The sequence below is a fragment of the Argiope bruennichi genome, chromosome 1 (assembly GCF_947563725.1).
Source record: "Argiope bruennichi chromosome 1, qqArgBrue1.1, whole genome shotgun sequence".
Taxonomy (NCBI): domain Eukaryota; kingdom Metazoa; phylum Arthropoda; class Arachnida; order Araneae; family Araneidae; genus Argiope; species Argiope bruennichi.
This window is the reverse complement of record NC_079151.1, coordinates 57,878,700-57,891,147: the sequence shown is the minus strand read 5'-3', so window position 1 is coordinate 57,891,147 and position 12,448 is coordinate 57,878,700. Positions and strand designations below refer to the sequence as shown.

The following is a 12,448-nucleotide window of genomic DNA, read 5'->3' as shown; positions in this document are numbered from 1 at the left end:
TCAGTTTCACAATTTTCAAATATCAAGTTCATTTATCTCTTGTTTAAATTTGAAAATTATCTTGAATATCAAAATATGCTATTTAATCCAACGTGTCATATTATATGTTTCGGTATTGCTATGATGATTCCAATACCAAGAGTATTGTCAAAAAGAAGCCTTGCAATAGTATGAATGTTGTTTTAGTGATGATTTCTTCAAAATAAATTTTCTTTTTCATATTAAATGCATGAATGAAAAGTGAAAGGATAAGCGAAAATAAAAGTATAATGAAATATTTAATATTTAATCCCAGTTTATTAAAAAATTGAACACTTTTTCGTGTTAGAATGTTCGCGTTTGCTATATTTCAACCATTTGTCTTTGTTACACTTTAGAATACTTTGTTAAACAATGGCTTAAGAAAATGTAAACAATAAATCTCTTTAAATATGCTCATACCTTGCAAAGTGTAAAATAAAACGATACGAAATAAAACATTGAAAACGAATTCGACAGTATGTCTGGCGAAACAAAAATGTTTGTATTCTATTCTGCTGCAGCCATTCATATTTTTTTATTGTTTTGGTTTTTACCAGACGTCTAGCCAAATAATATAATGCTTATACGTGATAATAATATTTAATTTTACTTTATGAAAAATGCGGAATACTTCTCTTTCTGGGTGTATTTGTTGCGTACTATAGATTTATTACGAACTCAATAAATAATTGTCTTAAGCTTTGGATCATAAAAATAAAACCGAAAATGAACTTTAGAAATAATTTAAATTACGTAACATCTTACTAATCCATATTATTTCTCAAGTTTTTGAAACTACTTATACTGAAAAAAATTTCAAACATATTATTTCTTCACTATTCATTTTCTTCCTTGATTACAATTTATAAATTAATTAAAAGTGGAAGAAAACATTTGAAAACATGCTTTAATCTACGTTTTTGTTTTTGTTTTTTTTGTAAAAAAAAAACTCCACTATATCTGATGATGAAAAGTTTTAAATTATGAAATTAATTTCTAAATGCAGCTTATTGATAAAAGAATGCTTTCAGAATTTATTAGGCTATATATATATAAAAGGATACGATTTCCCTTTTCTCTTTTTGAACTACATTAAAAATATTTTTGAAAATTAATTAAAAATAAATTTATTTATTGTTAGGATTTCAAAAATAGCTTAAGCATGATGGTTAGTATAAAAATTTTCTATTCAAAATAAGATAATATTTCGTAAAATTAATTTTTAAAAGTGCACTTTTAATCATATAATAAAAAGTTTAAAAAATAATTTTAATAAATGCATGGATCGTAGTAGGATGGATGCATGCTACATTTTCTACTACTACTTAAAAATTTGTTTTTCCTTATTTTCTAAATAATAGTTTTTAATTTATAATTATTTATAATTCAATATTATAAACATTTTGGAAATCCACTTTAAAACTTCCACTATTTTTTTATAAAGTGAAAGTGTTAGTATAAAGTGAAAGTTTTTATCATATTGCTTTCACTTTGTGATAGCAATATGGTAAATCCATTATCAGGAAGTTCCATGCACTTAAATACAAAATTTAAATTTCTTAATAAATTAACTAGTAATCAAGTTCTAAAAAATGTTAAAATAGCATATTTTCATCAAAAAAATTTTTTACAAAATTTTGAAACGCTAGCATATCAGGACATGAGTGAAAATTTTACTACAAATTCTACTTTTTCAAACAGCAAACAAATCGATTTGTAAAAATTTTACGAGTTGTCATATAAATGGTATACATTTCAGAAAACGAAGAAAAATTGATAGATGACTAAAATTAAGACAAATAATCAAGTAAAAAATACAGAATCTCTTGAGTAATTTTTGTATGGTTTACTTCATTTTACTGAATACGCTTATTAAAATAGTTATTGGAAAATTTATGAGAGTTATTAGTAATATCAATAATAATAATTTCTTATGCTAGTAAATATGAATCTCAAATGTAAATGAATTAAAGTATGTTGATAATTGATTATGGGTTAGGGAACTTTCCAATTATGTTCCTATGTCATTCATTTTGGGATTTGCGTCATTCATTTTTTAATGAATATAGAGTGGCCATAAAATATCCTTCACTATTTGGTTGTATCTGTGTTGTTAAAATTTATGAACGAAATGAAACAAAATTGTATCCGCAGATCGTGGGACAGTAAAAGAGATAAAGTCAGCAAAAAAAGTCAATCCAATGTCTTATTTACAAAGGTAAGGTCAGTATTTTGAAAATTTTATCTTAATGCTGATTAATAAATGAATATTTCCACTGAGTTGCATGCTTCTTCTCCTTCATTCTGTATGTGTAGTTCTTAATCACTCGAATATTAATGAAATTTTGCATAATCCATTTTTCAGTTCGTTCATTGTAATTATTGATTTCAGTATTTTCGTTCCAACAGAGCTGAAATTTCTCCTAACCTTTTTCTTTTCTTTTCTTATTGTTACTTTTTTATGGATGTTTTTTTTCCTTGAATTCATTTGCCCATGCTTTCAACAGTCTGTCTATGAAACAAGTTTAATTCCGTTCTTTAGTTTTAAAGACATAGATGTTTCTAATCAGAGAAAACAAATTTGTGGCCATTGTTTATAGTACTATGATTTTAAGTTCTTGGTACTAATAATAAAATGTGGTTCGTTAGAAATCTTTTGGTCTGATAGTATTTTCAAATAATATCTTCAAAGTGAAACTCCAAATAGAGAAAATTAGGACAACTTAAAATCGAAACTCTAAACAGAGAGAATTTGGAGAACTTCAAAGCGAAACTCTAAACAGAGAGAATTAGGAGAACTTCAATGCGAAACTCTAAACAGATAGAATTAGGAGAACTTCAAAGCGAAATTCTAAACAGAGAGAATTAGGAGAACTTCAAAATGAAACTCTACATAGAGAGAATTAGGAGAACTTGGAGAACTTCAAAGTGAAACTCTAAATAGAGAGAAATAGGAATCTATTCAACTTACTTTCCCTTTTAGAGCTTTTTTGTATCATTCATTATATATATATATATATATATATATATATATATATATATATATATATATATATATATATATATAATATACTATCGAAATTTGAAGTTTTTATCCATTTGATCTTTTTTTCCATTCCTGACAGTACTTCTGAAGATAAACTTCTCGCCAGGTACTTTGCCTGAGTACCTTTAACTAGATATACTTTAATTCTTACATTCTGGTACTTTAACAGAGTACTCCTAATATTTCAAGAGAATGCGTTTTGTTTTATGGACCTCAACAATGCAAGGCCATTCTTTTCTGGTTAAGGCAAGTCAAGCCCTACCAGAAAATCCAGTAAGATTCTCACACTAACCAAATAAAAATCAGTAGCCATCAGGCGTACCAGAGGAAGCTGGCCTTAGCAATATTCCTGGAAGAGGAATGCCTCTGATCAGGAAAGAGAGAAGTCCACTTTATGCCGACATGACTGATGACCATCGTTATTGAATGAACCGAAATGACCCACGATATTCATTGGTAAGGCGTATCACGCGATCGCCATTTCCGGTCACCAACGTCTTCATCTAGGAGGCGGTGGTTGTAAAAGTGTAGTTCACCTTGCTATATTTATAGGGCACTTCTTCTCAGTCGGATCATCTTCATAAATATATTTAATATGGGCAGGGAGAGCTCGTGAATGAAATGTTTCCAAGAAATAGCCGTGAGATTTAGAATAGGCTTTGGAAATGGTGGTTTAATGCTGGAATTTTCCGTTGCGGAATCGACTGATTTAATTTTCGTTTATTGAAAGTTTCGTGGGTTAGATTTAGTTTATAAGTGTCATATTTCATAAAGATTCCACCGAGGAGTGCCATGCATAGAAATAAGAATTTAATATAATCCAAACTTGTTTTCTTTGATATTACTAACTTCAGAAAAATATCTTTATAAATTGAATACCGTTGTTAATTCCTCCCTATTTCCGATTATGAAAATTAAATGTTTTTACTATTTCTTATATCACTATTTTAATTGAATTTAAGACCTTCGTCTATTAATATGTATCCAGGTAGCAAGAACACGTCGCGCTGGTAAAGCGCAATTTAACTTAAATTGAGCAAACGTCCACGTTTTTAATAAATTATCAAATATTATTACAAATTTTATTATCAAATAAAAAATTTAAATAACGAGGACATTTTATGACCGAACATCATTACTTATTAAATACAATTACAAAGGAAAGTATATTTACAATAAGTATTTAGAAAGTATTTAATTAAATTATATAATTAATTAGAGGCTGAACCAATTAATCCAATGAAATGTACCTTTGAAGATTTAAAAAATTAAAATAATATCTTTTGCGACATGTATATAATAAAATTTGCCTTTCTTTCTAAACTTACAAGAAAAGAAGGGTAGTGAATGTAAAAAACGGTAATGGTTAACGGTTAATCCTCACCAATTGCGGTCAAGAGGAAAAAACGGCGTTTACATCTGCTAAGATTAGCAAGGAATCTGTACTCTTCGTCACGAGAATCAACAGTTTTATTATAATTTGCAACCCGGCGCACGGAAAGGATTGTAGGTGGAACATGTGACACACCTATCAAACTTCTTAGCAAACTTTTTATATCCTTGTCAGTTGTTGAAAAAACTCTGTACCTGTATTATATTAAATAACGATCTAGCCTTATCTGTTTCGACATTGCCAAAACTCAGAAATGAATTAATTACAGTAAATAAATTAATTTGGCTATATTTAATCGATAAATCATCTAGTTTAAAGTGTTATGTATATTGTAAATGGCAATACTGGAACTTCAGTCACAATATGGTTTTTATCATTTAAAAAAAATCACTGGAATAAAATAGTTATTATTATCAGGATTTCTCTATAAGATGTAGGATTATTGATGTAGGATTATTGAATTTATGTAGGATTATTGAATAAGTATGGTTAACAAAATTTGATCCTTTGGTTCAATATTATGAGATGTTAACCAACAATACAACGGAAAGCAAAACTAGATACCCTATTCAGTTGTGTGCTGTATTGTTTCTAGAATCAGAAAATCCATGTAATATTTATTAATATATATTCAAGTATTCAAACTTTAACAATCTAAAATTTTGCCATATGTATTAATTCTTGAAAAAAATACCGAATATTAATTTCAGAGATAAAATTATTGATAAATTTCTTCTTGTTCCATATTTTCTTTCAAAGATCTATTACTATCATTATGGATCTTTGTTATCGGAATGATTCAAAGAATCACAATAATTCTTTCAAATTTCCCCCCAAAATATTATAGAAAAGAAAAATAAATGCTTTGCCTCACTTGCTCTCCTTTAATATGCATCGCAGTAACTGGCATATATAATTGAAACCAACAATTACTCAAATCACTCGTAAACAAGTAATTTCTGATTTTTTTATCATTATAAGAATATAATAAATCGTAGAGAAATAAAAAATGTTATTTTCTGTTTAAAAAAATCACACTATCATTATCTTTCTTATGACTTAATATTGCAAATAAGCCAAACCAACGATTACTTTTAAAATTGCAGCTCTTTTCTCCGTTTCCAAGAAGAAACCAGCAAAAATCGAAATTCTCTCTCACACTACATTGCACCACTCTAATTCCCGGTTCCAAAACTGCACATAATTTGGTTGCCAACACCAATAAAGAAAAAGGAAAGAGAATCTTTCCGCTGCTGCCATCGGTAGCGTGTATAACCTGCCCTCAAAAAGTCACGGCCTAACGACTCTCTTGGTCTCAGGTGCTGTTAAAACTTCCTGGCCCATTAACATCCAGGAAACATCCACCCCCTTTAACATCGTCTGCAAAGAAGATGATGGAATCTATTTAACTCTTTTCTGGGGCATCACCAATACACTCATCTATACGGAGAGAAGAAATTTTTGTCTTGTGAGTTGTGTAAGTGCCTAATTTGCCCGGGCTTGTCTTGATTGCAGTAATTATGAACCCTGTGCTTAATAAAATGGAAGTGAGTGGTGATAGTGGTAAGAAATTTGTCAAATTAAGTGGGATTAGCGGTAAAGGTTTGATCGATTGGCGCGCCATCTCCTGAAGAAAAATGTTTTTAAAATCCGAAGGGAACCCTTAAGTGGAAGAACGGATATTAGGATTTTTTGTGAATAATCTTTGTTTATGGAATAGTCTTATTTTTATCTGCCTATTTAAATGTAATTTGTGCATGGAAAATTTCCAAAATAGATTCTGAAAATCGGCATGGAAATTATTTTTAAAACATTTGTTATTATTGTATTGAGTGGTGAATATCGGAATGGTTAGAATCGAGTTATCCATATCGGATATAATGAAATATTTTTCCGTGTATATGTATTTAATATCTATTCTTAATTGCTCAGAAGAATGTGGTTTAAATACAACGGACTTATATTCATATTCGTCTTTTCTATGCTGCAATCATACAACTGAAAAAAAAAGAAACATATGTCTTAATTTATAAAAATTCTTTCAAGCATTAAACAGAGGGAATGGTCCCTCCTAAGCTTTCTCCCAAACTTTCTAATAAATGTGTCGTGCTAAAGAACGCTTTGCATGGCATTGGCGTACAAATGGCGAAATATTACTTTGGGTACCATTTTTACTGAATCCATCGTGCCATTCTTGGAGAATTATTTGGCGATTAATCCCAGGCATACGGTAATAGTTTTCAAAAATCTAATATGTATTTAAAATTTGTTTTTCTCAACCAATTAAAACAAAAATTTGACACAAAATTTAGTTAGTCAAAACATAACATACCAAATTTGATATATTTAAGTTCTCCCGTTTTTGAATAATCGCGTTTACATGTTTCCGACAGACAGTCAACATGTTGACTGATTTGGCACAAAATTTGTCAGGAATCTACAATATAGATGTTAAATATGCATACCGAATTTTATCTATCTAGCTTTCTTTTATAATTATCGTGTTAACTTATATTCGAAGAGATGAGCTTCTTCTGAGAAGATTTTACTGAAAATTTGATAGAAATTTGTAATGACCTATATCAAATTTCAAACATCCAGCTCAAATCCTTTCTTTGTCACAGATAGACAGATGGATATTTTCTAAATATGTATTTTCAAACTTAGGGAGGTCTAAAACATGAAAATTCGTCAAAATCTCGTGTGCGAATTTTTTGAAGATAACAATACTTTCTCAATATTATGTATGCGAGGAAAAAAAAAGGCTATAAAGAAGTTTTTCTGATTTTTGTTTATATTTTTAAGAAATTTTATTTGTAATCGGTATGCCAGATATGACTACCGTTTCAATAGCTTAACCGCTTTAATAGATATTTAAAAATATAATATATATCATTACATTTAAAATGAATTTCATATATTTTATGTTGGAAATAAAATTTTAATTCTATGCGTGGTTTAAAAATTACAATTCCATTAAAATGTTGACACTTTAAAGCAAATGAAATATTTAGGAACTTCTAATAATAATGGAAGTTGTGTTTGTTGTTTTAATTTATAATTTATTCAGAATCCTAAATTAAAGTCCTTGTATATTTAACAAATTAATTCTTATTTATATATAAAAAAATCTCTTCTAATAGCAAAAGAAAATATCGGCACATCTATCTGTGTGTTGGCGCACTACAGATCAGATTGTTTGACCTAGATATATCCAATTTTGAACAATTTGTTAGATTTTAGAGAAATTTTAGTTATAATTTTAATTAATTAAAAGTTAAACAAAATTTTGGTAATTTTTTTACCATGGCTTCTGAAAATATTACAGCACAATAACAATTTTTATATCATTTTAAAATTTTAAAAATGATCTCTTTAATGATACCAAATTAATTGTCAAGTAATATTTTCTGAAATTTCAATAATTATTTCAATTTTTTTGTTTAACTTTCACCATTAGTTTTCATTGTTACAATGAAATCAAAAACGTTTTCAGGCTTCGATATGATATTTTATCCTGTAAATTTATTCCGTTTTAAAGAATAATAATAAAAAAATCTATTATCTCAGTAATTTATATGGAAAATAAGGAAGAGAAGTTAGAAAACCATGAAAGACAATATGCCTTGCAAACATATTCTTTTACAGGCAATACAACAGTACATAGAAAAAGTGCAAGCTATTAAAAAAAACTTTTATATATTTCAGAATCTGATGCCTAAAAATATTTTATTGATGTGACCAAGATTCAATTATACTTAAGTGATATTTAATTAAAATTCACCATTTCCAGTATTTCTGCAGAAACCGTTGATCGCCAAATTTGATTAGTATTGAACAAACGCTTTTATTTGGTGCATCATAATTCGCTTTTAGCTTTTTTTATGGTTTCCAATTAAAATTCTTTATTTTTTTCAATTATTACTTTTAAAACAATGATTGACAATTTTTCAACCATTGATATTAATATAATTTTTTATTAATAGAAGCATCTTTGTGAAATTGCTATTCTTTGAATGTAAGAAGGGAAAATTATATAAACTAATTTTATAATAGATTGATTTAACTTCTAATTACGAAATAAAATTACAAAGTAATGAAACTTTAAAATAAAAATAAATATTAAAAATCGATTGGAATTTGATTATCTCAGATAATATTACTTGTGTTAGCCATATACTCTATGCTTAAAAAATTTATTTTAAGAAATAATAAATGCAGTTATATACATATAAGCAGAGTAAGAAACAATTACTGTAGTGAAGAGAAATCAATATATGATCCGAGAAAAAATGTGAGGCTTTCGTTATATTAAATTTACCACAAACAGCGCAACAAATTGAATATGAAAACTAAATTTTCTTGAATATACTTGAATATACATTAGCTAACACTAACAAATGGCAAGTCACCAACTGTAGGATACTATTTGGCATTGATAACTTGGCATACTTTGGCGATGTGAAGGGATACCCGTTAATGAATTTCAACTACATTTATGATTTGATATAAGAGTTATGATGTGCAAAGTTCAGAGAAACTGAATTATACCATTCATGCAACATAAAATTAAATTACCTAAAATCTTTTAAACATTATATAATTTTGATTTTTTTTTTTGAAAAAAAAAAGAAATTTTGCTTATTATTTTAAATATATTGATTTAATTTTGTGAGAAATAAAGGTACGTGTTTTATATGCCAATAAGGACCTTCATCATACAGTACAAGCGTTCTTCTATTGAATGCTTTCATTTTTACTGCATCAAATGATGAAAAAAATAACTTTCACAACAATAAAAAATTCCATTTGACATTTCCACTGAATTCAACACAACTTACTTTATTTCCATTCACACCTAAAAAATAAAAAGAAAGCCACGTAGTTTTCCAAAAACAGCAACAGTTTGCGTTCCGTATCGACTTCTAAAAGGCACATTACTAATTCTTGGTGGAAGATGAAATTTTTTCACACTCTTTTTATTATTCTCTTTTCTTTTCGAGGCCTGAATCATTTTTCAGAGCAGGAAATGGCCTTTGCAATCGATGGGGAGGTACGCCCGGCCTGTTTTATAGCTGTCCAAATTTAAATCACGTGGATTTAATGGTTTCATCGCAGTTTCTCTTCGACCTCATGTCTAAAAGGATAGAAGTACATTTTATCGATTTCGCGGCAGCTGAAAGAAAAAAAAAAGAGCTGCACTCGTTTTTCTTGCGGCTTTACAAAATCTTTATAAGGGGTTTCATTTCCGACTTGAGACATTGTTCCATCTTGGTTATTTTTTTTTTTTTAATCGAGAATAAGTTCCTCGACTTTTTCTTTTAGTTAAAGTATTCGTCGCATTTTGGTTTGGGATTTTTGAGTAATGTTAGAATTCTTTTTTTTATAAACTTCAGGTAGAATTCATTCTTTGGAATTGTCGATTTAAGAACATAGAAATTTTAGATCATATATCTTTAGAGAGAGAATTTATGGAGAAAAGAATGCATTTCTCAAATTTTGAATATTCCTCAAAAGAGTGCTTGAATAAATGTATCCTGGTGATTTAAAAAAAAAAGAAACGGTATGTAATCAAATTGATGAATGATATTTCTTGTTCCTTACGATATATTTATCAAGAAGAACGTCAAGCGACAGTTCAGAAGTTCCATGATTTAAACAGCATTTATGGCAGTTTTTTCACGCATTCTGTGAGATGCTAAGTTATAATTTTTAGTTCCTCCATTCAGAATACAATTTATAATTAAAACAGAAGCGTTCCTTTTTTCAATATTAGTTTTAGGCTGAAATATTACTAGTAATTCAAAATTACGTGTACCCATATGCATAGTAATTGGACAGTCTTAGAATTTAAACTCTCTGTAAATTGATTGTAGTGTTTTCCATACCTCACATGCAGATCACAAATTTGTATGAAGATTATTGTAATGGAAAACTAAAATTTCAATATTTGATATATCAAATGTTTATGATATATCAAATGTTTATCAATGTTTCAAATGTGGTGGCAAACTTGGTGCCCGTATGGAGTCTTCGGCGAAAAAAATGAAGGACCCACAATATTTGAAAATCTTGATGACAGCTCCATCTGTATTTGTTTTAAAATATTCGATGTCCACTCACGAAAGCCATAAACCCCGAGAAACGGAAATTCTAGTTTTAGTCTAGAGAGAATTGAGTTGATCTCAAACAAGTTGTCGAGCAATGCCTCTTGCGAGTTTTCTCTGAGCGCTTGTGCTGTTGCACTTGTTTACTAGAAATTTTCTGCTGATGTGCAACTTGCAAGCAGTGCTCTTGTGCACGTGCTGTTTTTTTTCCTGCCATGCATCTGTGTTTTCGAAAAGAATAAAACATATTGATCATTTACTGATTTTGTAGGACTTTCCGCCGTCAAACCAGGATGGATTTCGGATTTTTCCGTAACAATATACATTTCTTCCATTTGATCGATGTAAGCTAAATTAATTCACCTTCCCCTCTCCTTTAAAAATTTTGAATTTAATCTCTTATTTAAAGCTTATTTTCTTGTGTGTGTGTGTGTGTGTGTGTGTGTGTGTGTGTGTGTGTGTGTGTGTGTGTGTGTGTGTGTGTGTGTGTGTGTGTGTGTGTGTGTGTGTGTGTGTGTGTGTGTGTGTGTGTGTGTGTGTGTGTGTGTGTGTGTGTGTGTGTGTGATATACCTACGTGATGAAAATTTACCCCTTTATATTATGTTAGTAATGAAAAATAAATATGTTAATAATGAGAAATAAAATCTTAAAAGCTAGCTATATTTTAAAAGTGAATTTCTATAACATTTCTTGGATTTTGTTTTTTAATACGAACTTCCTGTAATACAACTTTTTATTTAGTGTTCTTAAACACCTAAAAATAATAATTAATAATGGGATCTAAAAATGTCTATATAATTAATATAATTGACAGAATCTAGAACTAGTTCCCCAGTCACTAGGGATTGCAATACCGGACCAAAATTTCAATACCGGTATTCGGTATTTTTTAAATCTTAATACCGGAATACCGGTTTTAATACCGGTATTAGAAATTTTAGAAAAAGAAAGAAAACACAGGTGTTTCTTTGTTTTATTTGTCAGTTTTGTTAGAGAGTGTAAATATCACAAAAAATAATTTGTAACTTATAAATTATAACAGTATATAATCACCAAAAAGTAAAGAAACGTCTTATTTATTTAAATCACAAAAAAAGTGTAAATATCACTACTCAGTCTGTGGTACTATTACAAATTTTTGAAATGCGATCTTAAAAAACATAATGCATCCATTGCACTGTCATTAAGCCTGAAAAGTAATTTTGTGTAAAAATTACCAGCTGTCGAAAACGCTCTATCGGCATTTACGCTAGTTGGTGGTACTGTTAGCAATGCGCGATATACTTTTCGCAAGTATTTACCTCTAAATCCCCTATCTTCAAGTAAATCGATTTCTCTTCGGATGGCTTTGGATATAGCTGATTTCTGTATTGTATTTTGGGTTGATGATTTTTTTTTTATCGCTAATTCTAATTTTTGTTCAAGAGACAATTCCTTTTCACTATCGACATTAGTATCATCATAATCTTCGATATTTGAACCGAATTCTTCTGAATGTGGATAGGTTTGTGGGTAAAAAATTTTTAGAAAATTTACTATACTTAATCAGATTTAAATTGGTTATTTTCTTTTCTTCTTTTTTCTTTTCATTTTTAAAATCATTATAATTACGTAAATACCATAAGATATTTTCTATTTCGGTATGCCTTTGTTCTGTGCGATTTTTCAGTATAATATGTAATTCTTCAGATAGTGATGTGGTGTTCTTTCAGTGACTGCAACATGAAATTTATTGTTGCATTAGTCGTAATAAATTAGAATCTCTCAGACATAATACCTCAATAGTCAGTTTTATTGGAAGTAGAGCTGATACAGTTCTGGATATTAAGTCGAATTCACTATCTGAAAATTTAATTTACAGATTAAAGTCGATTATTGCT

General features: G+C 28.8%; 1 protein-coding gene across 5 annotated transcripts in view; it reads left to right on the top strand.

Moving 5' to 3' along the window:
* LOC129956775 (kinesin-like protein KIF26B) overlaps positions 1–12,448 on the top strand; it is a 617,661-nt gene that overhangs the window by 333,670 nt on the left and 271,543 nt on the right. The gene's annotated exons all lie outside the window — the stretch shown is intronic.